Consider the following 15227-nt stretch of genomic DNA (forward strand, 5'->3'; position numbering starts at 1 on the left):
CTATTTTTTGCTCCTTTAAATTACTTTTCTTCTAAACAAAGTCACTCTGTATAAATCTCAGATCACCTTACCATGGAATATTGTTCCACATCTGGGATGGTGCCACAGAGACCTTTCTTAAGCTTCTAAATTCTATTCAAAAGAGGGCAGATAGGTTAATGAATGTCCCATTTATTACAAAGTCTCTCCACACTCTGTAGTATAGATGTTCAGGTTTTGCTTCAATCCTTTTCTGAGATACTTCCATGGGCCTGTTCTTCTGAATTAGCATCTATAATTCCCCCTACTCTCTTCCAAACCAGTCAAAACATGTGCTGCAACCAGTCAGCATCCCATCCTTCTTTATTCAATCTACTTCTGCTTTCGGGAATAACTTTCCTACACATGTATTAGGGTCGAATTTGAAAGTGTCTGCAATTCTGCCCAGACACAATAGGAGGGAGTATATGATGAGAGCCTTGTTGGTCAGTTCGGCCCTGGAAAGGCTGTGCAAGGCTCAAGGGATAGAATTTTTTTCAGCCTGATCTGTACTTGTTAACAGGAGAGACTGCTTTGACAGGGATGGGATACACTTAAATAGAAGGGGTGCAAGAATATTTGCTGATGCTATCAAGGCAGTGTTAGATGGGCCAGAAAACTGCTAGCTTGGGGGGGGATACAAGGACTAATAGATTAACAGTAGCCACTGGCAGAGATGAAAGTGATTCTTGTACTGCTTCTATTGGAATGAGCAGAATTCTGGAAAACAAGATGCAGGATATTTCATAGACTGCTAGGAGTCATTGTGGTACAAGTAAACACATGGGTTGTGTTAGGGTAGCTAAGAATACGAACAGGTGCGTGTATACTTGCGTGTACACCAATGCTAGCAGTTTGGTAAATGAATTTGATGAATTTGAGGTATTGCTCAAAGCATCAAAGGTGGATATTGTTGGGATATCAGAGACGTGGTGTCACACAGATATAAGGAATGCAGAACTGGAATTTGGGGAGTACGTCTACAGAAAGGATAGACAGGATAGGAAGGGAGGACGGGTTATGCTATTAGTTAAGAAACACATAAAATCCAAGGAAGAGAAGCCAGTCGACATCGCTGGACAGTGCAGTGTCGAGTCAGTTTGGTGTGACATAAGCATTGGGAGATCAAGATTGAGAGTAGGAGTGTGCTATAGACCTAATGACTCTGATGAGGATAATAAGAAAACTGTACAGGGAAATAGAGTGGGCCAGTAAATCAGAGAGTGTTATAATGGGGGATTTTAATTTCCCAGATATCGACTGGAATTTGTGGGTTGGTCACTCACACACTAGCAAGGCTTTTGTGGATTTATTGGATGATTGTTTTCTACATCAGCATGTTCGGGAGGCAACTAGAGTGAGTAATACTCTTGATTTGATTATCAGTAGTGATTCTTCATGCATTAAAAATCTGCAGATAAAGGAACCACTAGGTGGCAGTGATCACAGTGTGCTGAAGTGGGATTTACTCAAAGAGGTAACTACAACCAGGGGTAAAGGGAAGGGTTATTGCTCTCGTAAAGGTGACTACGATGTTCTGAGACAGTATTTAAATTCTATACAGCGGGACCAACTGATGATGTTACCAACAGCAAATTCAAAATGGGAAGCATTCAAAGAACTTATCTTGAAAGCTACTAGGCTTTACATACCAATAAATATTGTTCAAGGTTTAGGCCTAAATGGGTGTCAGATGAACTAATGAGACATATGGCAGAGAAGAAAAATGCATGGGATACATATAAATTAACACATGACACAGAAGCCTGTGATAGATATAAGCTGGCCTGTAACCAAGTCACAAAGGAGGTTAGGCAGGCAAAGGCAGATTATGAGAAATCTTTGGCAAAGGATGCAAAAAAAACAGCAAAGAGTTCTTTACTTGTGTAAACTCTAGAAGGAAGGGGATGAATCAGATTGGTCCACTTGATATCAATGGTTCAACTGTTGATGATCCTGCTCAGGTAGCTAACAAACTAAATGAATATTTTACATCGACATTCACACAGAGGAGTTATTCAGCGAGGGGAATGCCAGAGGTGTATTCAACTCTTGCGGTAAGCTAGATAATCTTGTAATAACTGAGAGTAAAGTGGAGGAGAAATTGTTGATGATAAACACAAGAAAGGCACCTGGGGTGGATGGGATCTATCCAGTTATATTAAAGGAGGCAGCAAAGGAAGTAAGCAAACCCTTAGCCATAATTATGAGACCTTCCTTGGACTCAGGGGAGGTACCCATAGACTGGAGATGTGCAAATGTGACCCCAATTCATAAAGGAGAATCAAAGGCTGACACAAGTAATTATAGACATATGAGTTTAACTTCTGTTCCAGGAAAATTAATGGAAGCACTGGTTAAAGAGCACTGCAGGATCATCTAGACAAGACTTCAGTTATAGCTCAGACACAGAATGGTTAAGTGGAAGTCTTGCCTGACTGATTTGATTGGATACTATGATGCAGTCACAAAGGAACTGGATCTTAGAAAGGCTTTTGATACTGTTGCACATGGAAGACTGCTGCACAAATTGGAGCAGTGTGGCATTGGAGGCAAATTGCTGCTATGGATAAAGGAGTGGTTGAGGGGAAGAAGACAGAGAGTGGTAATCAATGGACACTGCTCATCGTGGACTAATGTTATTAGTGGAGTCCCTCAGAGTTCAGTGTTGGGTCCATTATTGTTTTCTGTATTTAAAAATAATATTGATGATGGTATATCAAGCTTAATGTCCAAGTTTGCAGATGATACAAAGGTTGGCAGAGTTGTTAAAGACACTACTGATGCCATGCTGCTGTAACAGGATTTGAAAAGGTTGAGCAGATGGGCTGAGAGGTGGAAAATGAAGTTTAACATTGGCAAATGTAAAGTACTACATATGGGAAACAGCAACCCCAGAGCAACGTATCAACTCTGGTACTGCACTGACAGTGGTAGAGAATGAAAAGGACCTGGAGGTAATTGTGCAGGCAGATATGAAGTTCTCTAAGCAGTGCAGACGGGCTGCAAGAGTAGCTCATTGTGTCTTGTCAATGATATACAGGAATTTTTCTAGCAGGGATAAGGAAGTTATTTGGTTTTTTTTTTTTTTTTTTAGGAGCATTAGCAACTAAGGCCATATTGCTCCGGGAGATGCGGTGGTCATTTCCTGACCTTTCCGCATCTTCCGTATTTGGTGGTGACGGGCTCGAACCCCGGTCTAATCAAGAAGCGTGTGCTACGCACCGCTGCTCCTTCCCACCTGGCTACGGAGGCGCGGATAAGGAAGTGATTATTCCCTTGTATAAGGCAATGGTCAGGCCACACCTTGATTACTGTATACAGGTCTGGAGGCATCATTTCAAGAAGGATGTAGAGATGCTGGAATGAGTACAGAGAAGGGCAACAAGATTAGTGAATGGAACAAAGGGTTGCGCTTATGAAGAAAGGCTTAAATTTTGCAAATTACTGTGTCTGGAGACTAGGCACCAGCGAGGTGATCTGATAGAGGTGTATAAAGCCTTGAATAGTTTGAGCATGCACAATGCTGATGGGATTCTTCCACTTGCTCAGAATAATCACCTGAGAGGGCATAAATTCAAATTGAGGAAAGACAGATGTAGGATAGATGTGCAGAAATTTGCCTTTAGGCAGCAGGTAGTTGGTTGGTGGAACAGACTTCCATCCCTTGTTGTGGAAGTTGATAGCCTATATAAATTTAAGGCTCGGCTGGACAGGTATTTCGAACGAACGGAGGGGTGAAGTGGAAGGGTTTTTTGGCTGATGCTGCATAAGCTTGCTTTCTTGCATCATATGCCTCTGCTAATGCTAATGTATTTCATAAAAATTATAATCCATAGAAATTCAAGACTAATATCAGCAACTATTTTCTGTCTTCACCTTCAACCCATGCACAGTACTAAGTATTATAGGTTCTAATATCTTTTGTGCTTGGGGTTTTCATAAAAAAAGTATAATTTTTCAGAATTTTGTTGTAACAACATTTCCCACTTCTCACTGGTAACAACCCTGCCCACTGTGATGTTATCAGCATATTTTAACACGAAACTTGTAATTATCATCATCAGTATCATTATTGAAATTAGAAACAGTAAGGGCTCTAACTCAGAACCCTGAGGAAACTGCCATTGTTATGGTAGATGAAGCAGGTAATTTCCTAAGTTCCATTTTTTCTGAGAACCATTTAGGGCTGCCTCTCGGTATCAACAGAATACTTGCCTGGAGAATCATTAAAGTTGGTACCATTCCTGCTTGAGAGACCCATTTATAAATACTTTATCATCAAAAAGTATTTATGATACATTTATAAATATTTTTGATATTTAGCTTTGTCTTCTCCAAGTTAATCATCACCTTATATACTGTAACAACTAATGGTTTAAGGCTGAAAGCCTCAAACTACTGGAAATTTACTTGGAACAAGTTGGTGCAAGTTCATGGTAAATCACTGAAGTAGGTGAAAAGGCATCATTTTTGTTATACATCATATTGTGAATACCTTCACGAGTTGCCTGTTATTGCACTACCTCAACTAAGCAATGCTTCACCAGTAGAGAAGACTAATGTTATGCCGACCGGGCTAGTTGGGTGGGTAAAGTGCCTGCCTGGCAACTCAAAGGTCGCAGGTTCGAATCCTGCCTCTGGCTTGGATCAAAGTACTGCAAAAACCTTGGGAGGTGCATTATGGTCACAGAAGCTGATGCGCCAACAACTACCAAAAAAAAAAAAAACTAATGTTACTTATTCTTGTCAGATGGCACCGTTTCAAAGCTTGTTGGCCTCTCATCAGTGAACTGGTAGATATCCCAGTAATACAATGAGTGATAACCCAGTTATAAAGGTTAACTTCGCAATATGAGAGATGCCAGATGGTGTGCGATAGTAAAGTACTGAAAACGGTTTAGGGCTGAAAGCCTCAGACTATGGGAAATTTACTAGATGAACAAGTTAGTGCAAAGCATCATTTTTATTCATAGAAAATGACCAAAGTAGTTTTTGTTACACCTCATATTGTGAATACTTTCACAAGTTGCCTGTCATTACACTACCTTCCAATAAACAATGCTTTGCCAGTAGAGAAGATTAATGTAACTTATTCTCGGCAGATACCACCATCTCATGTTGTGGATGGTGGAACAAAAATGATGCCGTTTCACCTACTTTGGTGATTTGCTATGAACTGAAATAATGCTTTGCACTAATTTGTTCGTCTAGTAAATTTCCCGTAGTCTGAGGCTTTCAGCCTGAAACCCTCTTTAGTACTTTATTATCACACATCATCTGGAATCTCTCATATTGCGGGTTGTCTGGGTGGTGGTGTCTGCTGAGAATAAGCAGTATTACTCTTCTTTACTGGCGAAACATTGCTTATTCAAGGTAGTGCAATAACAGATAACTTGTGAAGGCATTCACAAAAAGAGATTTGACAGAAATGATGCTTTGCATTAACTTGTTCATACTATAACAACTTATTCTCAATGCCACATTTAACAATCTTATGCACAAGACAACAATATATTTATATAGGACTTGGTTGAAAGTCCTTCTAAAATCTAAGTAAATTATATCTGTTATTCCTTGCATCCAGTTCAGTTCTGAGTACTTCATATAATCTTACTAGATGGGGTACAATTCTATGAGGTAAAATTAAGCCATGTTAAGGTTTTTTTATGGTTATAATATCATGATGGTCAAGGTGATTATGAAAAAAAAATTATGGAAATCAGATTTACATCTATATATAACATTTGTTGTAAATATAATAATTTTCTACTTTTTTTTTAATTTCTACTTTTTTAATGCCAATAGGTGAACTGTTGAAATTTTTAGGTGCTGATTTCTAATCTGTAGTTGATTTCTCTGTCACTTCAATTTTTTTGTGAAAAATGTACTTACTACCAAATACTAATTTGTAATCTGTAATTTAGTTTTCTCTGTCATTTAAATATTTTGTGCAAAAGGTACTTATTACCAGATGTACTTATAACAAAATATAAATGTATTTTAAACATTCATCAGACATTTTTAATACAGAATATTAAGAACAAATGACAATGTAGTTTTTTTTTCTTTTTTTTAATCGATGAATTTGTGCTTTTGTTGAAGCTCTTTTAGCTTATTACATGAATCCTCTTTCAGACGCCAACAGTAGTCTGCTATTATTAACTCATTCCATTTAGCCTGGTATCTTTTCCCTAATCTTGATATCATGATGAAACCTTTAACCCTGCTCTTCACTCTCTTCACCAAGATTCTATTGAAGTTCTCAAGGTAGCTGTACAGAAAATGAACTTTCACACTCATTTTGCTACCTAGTTTTTTGAAATCGGTAAGCATGTTGACAATCTTTTCATAGTCCTTTGATTTGTAAATGCCAAAAAAAAAAAAAAAAAAAAAGTTTTAACAACATCGGTGAATGCTAACTAAGCCTTCACCTTCTGTTTGAGATATAGAAGTTGAACTTATCATGTTGCAGTAACTGATTTTTGCACCATCAAAAATACCAGTGGAGTTTAGCATTACTTATCTTGCAAAATCTTGAAAATAGCCTCTCTCATTATCTATGCCTTAATGAACTGTTTCATTAGTGTCAGGCATTGAATCACTACTGGAAATAATCACACTCCCATTCCCTATAATCATGATGTTTTCCATTTCTAGTGGGAACCATATTTACCATAGAGCTTTAACCTGGAATCAGTGGCAGCACCTGGTCTGACAGACCTCTCAGAACATTAATCACTGGTTCAAGATTAGTAGTTGAAACTCCATCTACCTTTCTTATTGTACATGCAAACTTACTCTTGCAGTTTGGAAGTGACATGTTATGTTTTCTTGAAATTATATGCAAAAAAGGGTCTGGCAGACAAGTGCCACTGTGTTAAAATTTCTATCTTCAGTTTTGCAGAAAAAAAAGAAAAATATCTAGGGGGCATTAGTCATTGTTTCAAGATTAGTGGCCTAGTAATAATTAAATTTGTGGATTAATAATCTCTTAAAATTTTCAAAAGTAACACATTATTGTGTTCTTGGAATTCATATAAAAAGGTCAGGTGACAGGCCAAAAATTGTTGGTCTTCTCATATTGTCTCTAGCCATTTCCAGTAGTTCACACTATTAGCTGCTATTTCATTTTATGTTTGAATTATTATATCAAATAGTTTAATATTAAAAATACAAGAGCTTCTTTTTTTTTCCCCTGCTCTTCTCTCACTTTGCCTAGGTTTTTTTGAAAACATTAGTGTATTAGTATTAATAGCAGCAAATGATGCAAGAAAGTAAGCTTATACAGCATCAGCCAAAAAAAAATCCAATTTCATCTATCCTTCCACTCCAGTAGTTTATTTAGTTTTTCCTTGAATTTATTTAAACTATCCACTTCTGCAACAACAGATGGGAGCTTGTTCCAGCAATCATCCGCCAGTTGGCTGAAAGCAAACTGCCACACATCTATTCTGCAACCATACTTTACTAAATTTTAAATTTATGCTCCCTCATGGGCATAGTCTGAGCAGGAGGAGGAATCTCATCAGCATTGGGTTTGCTCGAGCCTTAATCAGATAACCACGTAGGTACCTAGTCTGCAATTTGCAGAACTGAAGCCTTTTGTGGTAAGAATGCCCTTTGTTTTCCTAACCAAACTTGTTGCCCTTCTCTGTACCCATTCCAGCAGCTCCTCACAAGTCAAAAGCTTTGACTTGTAAGGCATCCAGACCTGTATGCTGTACTCAAGATGCAGCCTAACCATGGTCTAGTACAATCACCTCCCTATCCCTGCCAGCAAAGTTTCTGTATATCTTTGACAAAACCCCATGAACTCTTCTGGCAGCATGTCTGCACAGCTCAATAAATTTTATATCTGACTGCACAGTTACTTCCAGGTCCTTTTCATTTTCCACTACCCTGAGTGTAGCACCACACAGTTGAGATGTTATTCTGGGATTACTGCTATCCATATGCAGTACCTTGCATGTTAATGTTAAACTTCAATTACCATTTCCCAGCCCATCTGTCTAATTTTTCTAGATCTTGATGCAGCAGCATACCTTCATTATATGTCGTTGTCATTAACTGCCCTGCCAACCTTTGTATCATCTGCAAAGTGTGACATTAAGCCTGATATATCTTCATCAATATCATTAATAAATATTGAAAACAACAATGGGCCCAGCATTGAACCCTGGGGGACTCCACTGATATCATTAGTCCACGAAGAGCAGCACCTATTGATAACCACTGTCTGTTTTCTTCCACTTAATCATCCCTTTATCTATAGTAGTAACTTGCCCTTAATGCCACATTGCTCCAGTTTATACAGCAGTCTTTTATGTACAACAGTATCAAAAGCCTTCCTGAAATCCAAGTATATGATATCAGAATAATTTTTTTGCATCCAGTTCCTTGGTTACTACATCATAGTAACCTATCAGATTGGTTAAACAAGATTGTCCCTTAACAAATCCATGCTGTGACTGCAGTATAATTGCATTCCTCTCCAAACGGTCCTGCATTATTTTTTTTAACCAATGACTCCATTATTTTCCCTGGAACAGATGATAAACTAACGGGTCTGTAATTACTCATGTCTCCTTTGTATTCCCCTTTATGAATTTGGGATACATTCGCACATCTCCAGTCCTTAGGGATTTCCCCCTAGATCCAAGGATGCTCTCATAATTATGGCTAAAGGCGTGCTTGACTCCTTTAGTATCCTAACTCTTTTTCAGATAACATGCAAGGGGATATAAACTGAAAAGGGCTGCAGAATAGATGTGTGAAAATTGCTTTCAGCCCGAGGACAATTTATTATTGGAATAACCTATCTTCTGTTGTTGTGGAAGTGGGTAGTATTAGACATATTATTAACGGTAATAGATGAGGTAGGTGGTGTGGTGTTTTTTTTTTTTTTTTTTTTTGGCTGTTATTGTACAAGATTGTTTGCATCATCGGACAATTACTATAACAATAATAATAAAAATAACTTATGCTAAATTTCAGTGTAAAATACAAGGCTGTGGGAAGAGATTTGCCAGAGGAAAGTGGAATATACTGTTGAAAGTAATTCAGAAAATTTTATAATGCCCAACAGCTTAAAAAAAAACAACAGCAAAAAGCCAAAAGTAAAGAATTTTTCTGGCTACAGAGATATCAGGACTACAAAACATCAATATAAGCTGGTCTAAAATTGTGAAATATTTTGATAATAAGCCAGCAACATAAAAAAAAAATAAAGAACAGGCTTTTTTTTTTTTTTAGCCACAGGGCACATCATTAACATTTTAAAAAAATTTTAAATTACTCTTTCTACTGTATAACGTGCTTGCTTTTTTCAAATATATATATACTTCAGTTGTAGCAGAGGGATGGATAAAGAAAGAACAAGGTGTGAGAAAAAAATCCTTTAATACTAGTTAAAGGCAAGTTAAATGAATAAAACAAAATAAATAAATAAATCTACTAAAAGCTTTGACTTGTTGGGGAATGAGTGTTATTATAAAATAAAATAAAGAATACCAGGTGCCCAGCCATGGTGGTCATGTGAGGTTAAATGCGTGACATGGGTGCAGGTAACATTCAATTGCTCAAAGTAGAAGCTTGCGACTGTAACTGTAGTGTCTGAGTATGAAGCGTGTGGCAACTCTTATCATTCTGGAGGATAATTGCTTCCATGATGGGATGGATGTGTCCTCCTTTATTTTGGTTAAAGGTACCTCGACAACAGGAAATGTGGGGCGATTCCAACCAGATGGGATGACGGTAGTGCCAGGATTGGTCGATAATTTCAGTGTTCCAGAGCAGATTGAGGTTGTGCTGGGAAGACCGGAAGTGCTCCTTGACTGCCGAGTGTTCTGAATCTGTAGAACAGATTACTCTCTGATGTTAGGAGATTCAATCTTGGAGCCTCCTGCCAGACTCTCCAACATAGCAGCCAGTGCAGTCACGGCAGGAAATATGGTACACCGAACCACTTTGCAAAAGTGGGGGGGGGGTTGGCGTTTTTACCCTCAAGAGGAGGAACCAGAACTTCCTGCCTGGTGGCTGCAAGCACTTTATCTCGTGGGCCTGTAAGATTTTAGAGAGCTGTTGCAACATGCCCAGGTAGTAGGGGATAAAGGCGGTCAAATTGGTGTCATCGCAATGTGGGGGGGGCCCTAGGGAGTGCTGCACAGTCACAAACCTACAGGTCACACTTATCTAGGGTAGCCACATCTAGCCAGATCTGCTTTTATTTTAACAATCTCATCATGTCTTATGTCCATTGGACTGGAATGAGTCCAGGCACAGGTTAGTAGGGCTCACACGGTACCGACAAGCTGACTGTAAGCATGTGCTGACTGGTAGTTGGTGAATTGACCAGCACACATCAGTTTGCAGTGGACCGAAATTTTTATTGTGTGCCTGTTCAAGAGTATATAAAATATATACTCTTATATATTTATAAGAAGAAGAGTATATAAAAAGGAGAGAGTATTGCCGACTCCAGTTCAATGATGAATTGAAGAAAGGGTGACAGTTGAGGTGTTGCAAAAGTCGGTTCCCTGACCAGCAGGGAATGGCGACAAACTCATCATCGACATATCGACACCAAAAGGCTATAGGATCCATCAAATCCACAACCTCACGACCCTCCAGCTCTTCATAGCAATATTTGCTGTGACTGAGCTGATGGGTGCACCCATAGCTGTACTATGAATTTGACGGCAGAAGGTTTTACTGAATATGACAACACCACTAGTCAGGTACAACCTGAAGGCGGCGCAAACGTCATTGGCAGATAGTGAAGTTCTCCTGCTCAGAATGGAATTGTTGTCGAGAAGTTGTTTGGTGCAAGTTGATGACTAGTTTGACAGGAACTGATGTGAACACTGCTACCAAGTCATATGAGGCCACCGTTAAATATTGGCATTAGTAAAGGCACATGATGCAAGAAAACAAACTTATATAGCTTGGCCAAAAAAAAAAAAAGAAACCCTTCTCATTTCACCCATCCACTTGCTCCAAATGTTTGTCCAGTTCTGCCTTCAATTTCTACAATGACAGATGGAAAATTGTTCAAGCAACCAACAACTCTCTTTCCTCAATTTGAATTTATGTCCTCTCAGGCGATTCTGATTCTGAACAAGAGGAAGAATCCCATCAGCATTGAACATGTTCAAACCATTCAAGGCTTTATACACCTCAAGCAGATACTTCGCAGGTGCCTAGTCTCCAGACACTGTACTTTGCAAAACTTAAGGATTTCTTCGTAAGAGTAACCCTTTGTTAGATTCACTAATCTTCTTGCCCTTCTCTGCACTTGTTCCAGTAGCTGTACGTCCTTCTTAAAATGAGGCCTCCAGACCTGTATACAGTACTCAAGGTGTGGCCTGGCCATTGCCTTATACAAGGGAATAATCACCTCATCCCTGCTAGAAAAGTTCCTGTATATCATTGACAAGGCACCATGAGCTAATCTTGCAGACCTTCTGCACGGCTCCGAAAACTTCATATCTGCCTACACAATTACCCCCAAGTCTTTTTCATTCTCCGCCAAAGTCAGTGTAGTACCACACTGTTGATATGTTACTCTGGGGTTACTGCTTCCCATATGTAGTACTTTACATTTGCCAATGTTAAACTTCATTTGCCACCTCTCAGCCCATCTGCTCAACTTTTCTAGATACTGTTGCAGCAGCGTACCGTCATTAGTGTCATTAACAACCCTGCCAACCTTTGTATTGTCTACAAACTTGGACATTAAGCTGATATACCATCATCAATATAATTAATAAATACAGAAAATAACAATGGACCCAACACTGAACCCTGGGGAACTCCACTAATAACATTAGTCCACGAAGAGCAGTGTCCATTGATTACCACTCTATGTTCTCCCATTCAACATCCCTTTATCCATATCAGCAATTTTCCTCCAATGCCACACTGCTCCAATTTGTGCAGCAGTCTTCCATGTGCAACAGTATCATAAGCCTTTCTAAGATCCAAATACAGTATATGATATCAAAATTATTCTTTGTGACCACATCAATCCAATCAAATTGGTCACACAAGCTTCCTCTTAACAAAAACCCATGCTTTGTGCGAACTGTAACTGAAGTCTTGTTTAGATGATCCTGCAGTGCTTCTTTAACCAGTGCCTCCATTAATTTCCCTGGAACAGAAGTTAGCATTAGCATTAGTAGAGGCATTTGATGCAAGAAAGCAAGCTTACAGCATCAGCCCAAAAAAAAAATAAATAAATAAATAAAAAATAACCACTTCCACTTTACCTCTCTGTTCATTCGAAATACCTGTCCAGCTGAGCCTTAAACTTATTTAGGCTATCAACTTCCACGACAAGGGATGGAAGTCTATTCCACCAACCAACCACCCGCTAGCTAAAGGCAAATTTCCTCACGTCTATCCTACATCTGTCTTTTCTCAATTTGAATTTATGCCATCTCAGGTGATTATTCTGAGCAAGAGGAAGAATCCCATCAGCATTGAGCATGCTCAAACCATTCAAGGCTTTATACACCTCTATCAGATCACCTCGCCGGTGCCTAGTCTCCAGACACTGTAATTTGCAAAACTTAAGCCTTTCTTCGTAAGAGCACCCCTTTGTCCATTCACTAATCTTGTTGCCCTTCTCTGTACTCGTTCCAGCATCTCTACATCCTTCTTGAAATGAGGCCTCCAGACCTGTATACAGTACTCTCGGTGTGGTCTGACCATTGCCTTATACAAGGGAATAATCACCTCCTTATCCCTGCTAGAAAAATTCCTATATATCATCGACAATACACCATGAACTACTCTTGCAGCCCGGCTGCACTGCTCAGAAAACTTCATATCTGCCTGCACAACCACCCCCAGGTCCCTTTCATTCTCTCACACTGTCAGTGTAGTACCACAGAGTTGATACGTTGCTCTGGGGTTGCTGTTTCCCATATGTAGTACTTTACATTTGTCAATGTTAAACTTCATTTGCCACCTCTCAGCCCATCTGCTCAACCTTTCCAGATCCTGTTGCAGTAGCATAGTGTCAGTAGTGTCCCTGACAACCCTGCCAACATTCGTATCGTCTGCAAACTTGGACATTAAGCTTGATATACCATCATCAATATCATTTATAAATACAGAAAACAATAATGACCCAATACTGAACCCTGAGGGACTCCACTAATAACATTAGTCCACGATGAGCAGTGTCCATTGATTACCACTCTCTGTCTTCTCCCCCCCAACCACCCCTTTATCCATAGCAGCAATTTGCCTCCAATGCCACACTGCTCCAATTTGTACAGCAGTCTTCCATGTGCAACAGTATCAAAAGCCTTTCTAAGATCGAAGTATATAATATCAAAGTTATTCCCTGCATCCAGTTCTTTTGTGACTGCATCATAGTATCCAATCAAATTGGTCAGGCAAGACTTCCCCTTAACAAAACCATGCTGTGTCTAAGCTATAACTGAAGTCTTGTCAAGTTAAACTAACGTCTGTAATTACTTGTATCACCCTTTGATCCTCCTTTTTGAATTGGTGACACATTTGCACATCTCCAGTCCATGGGTCCTGAGTCCAAGGAAGCTCTCATAATTGTGGCTAAGGGTTTGCTTACTTCCTTTACTGCCTCCTTTAATATAACTGGTGAGATCCCATCCATTTAACCCCAGGGGCTCACATCTGGTGAGTATGGGCTTGGCACACCCAGGGTCCTGAGCTGGATATCATCATTCTTCTCTTTCTTGGTGATTCCCTTCTAATTTTGACACACACACACACACACTCTCTCTCTCTCTCTCTCTCTCTCTCTCTCTCTCTCTCTCTCAGGGTTACTCGGGAACTGTTTTTTTTTTTTTTTCCTAGTGCAGCATAAGCCTCAGGCTTCCTTGCATCATATGGATATTAATAATAATAATAATAATCCCAGGTGCCTTTCTTATGTTTGTCTACAACAATTTCTCCTCCACTTTGCTCTCAGTTATTACAAAATTATCTAGCTCACTGCCAGAGTTTAATTAACCTCTCGCATTCCCCTCCCTGAATAACTCCTCATGTATGAATGTAGATGCAAAATACTCATTTAGTTTGTTAGCTACCTTAACAGGATCATCAATATTCAAACCATCGATATCAAGAGGACCAAACTGATTCATCCCCTTCCTTCTACAGTTTAATAAGTAAAGAACTCTTTGCTGTTTTTCTTTGCATTCTTTGCCAAGGATTTCTCGCAATCTCCCTTTGCCTGCGTAACCACCTTTGTGACTTGGTTACAGACCAGCTTATATCTATCATAGGCTTCCTTGTCACCTGTTAATTTATATGTATCCCATGCATTTTTTTTCTCTGCTACATGTCTCATTTGTTAACCTGACATCCATTTCGGCCTAAACCGTGAACAGTATTTCTTAGTTGGTATGAGAAGCCTAGTAACTTCCAAGATTAATTCTTTGAATGCTTCCCATTTGTAATTTGCTATATTGTCTGCAAACTTCGACATTAAGCTGATATACCATCATCAATATAATTAATAAATATAGAAAATAACAATGGACCGACCACTGAACCCTGGGGAACTCCACTAATAACATTAATCCACGAAGAGCAGTGTCAATTGATTACCACCCTGTGCTCTCCTAATTTTATACGGTGGGACCAACTGATGATGGTAACATCATCAGTTGGTCCCACCGTATAGAATTTAAAAACTGTCTGAGACCACCATAGTCACCTTTACAAAAGCAAAAACCCTTCCCTTAACCCCTGATGGTAGTTGCCTCTTTGAGTAAATCCCACTTCAGCACACTGTGATCACTGCCACCTAGTGGTTCCTTTATCTGCAGAATCTTAACGCATGAAGAATCACTACCGATAATCAGATCAAAAGTATTACTCCCTCTAATGCCTCCCAAACATACTGCTGTAGAAAACAATCATCCAATAAATCCACAAAAGCCATGCTAGTGTGTCAGTCACCAGTCCATAAATTCCAGTCAATATCTGGGAAATTAAAATTCCCCATTATAAGACTCTCTCTGATTTACTGGCCCACTCTCTTTCTTGTACAGTTTTTTATTATACTCATTAGAGTCATTAGGCCTAAAACACACTCCTACTCTCAATTTTGCTTTCCCATTGCAGTGCTAACGTCACACCAAACTGATTCGAACTGCACTGTCCGGCCATGTTGACTGGCTGTACTTCCTTGGATTTTGTGTGTGTCTTAA

General features: G+C 39.2%; 1 protein-coding gene across 5 annotated transcripts in view; it reads left to right on the top strand.

Moving 5' to 3' along the window:
- The window catches only part of LOC150087731 (dynamin-like), a 465630-nt gene that overhangs the window by 426300 nt on the left and 24103 nt on the right, over positions 1-15227 (top strand). The window contains exon 20 of one of the 5 annotated variants that reach the window (XR_016546724.1): positions 6157-6346. The exons of 3 other annotated variants lie outside the window; for them this stretch is intronic. The gene's annotated coding sequence lies outside the window, so the exon portion shown is untranslated. The remainder of the gene's footprint in view (positions 1-6156; positions 6347-15227) is intronic. One more of the 5 variants, XR_016546723.1, reaches the window with a different exon arrangement.

Source organism: Mastigoproctus giganteus, chromosome 3 (genome assembly GCF_048544385.1).
Source record: "Mastigoproctus giganteus isolate SK-2022 chromosome 3, ASM4854438v1, whole genome shotgun sequence".
NCBI lineage: Eukaryota > Metazoa > Arthropoda > Arachnida > Uropygi > Thelyphonidae > Mastigoproctus > Mastigoproctus giganteus.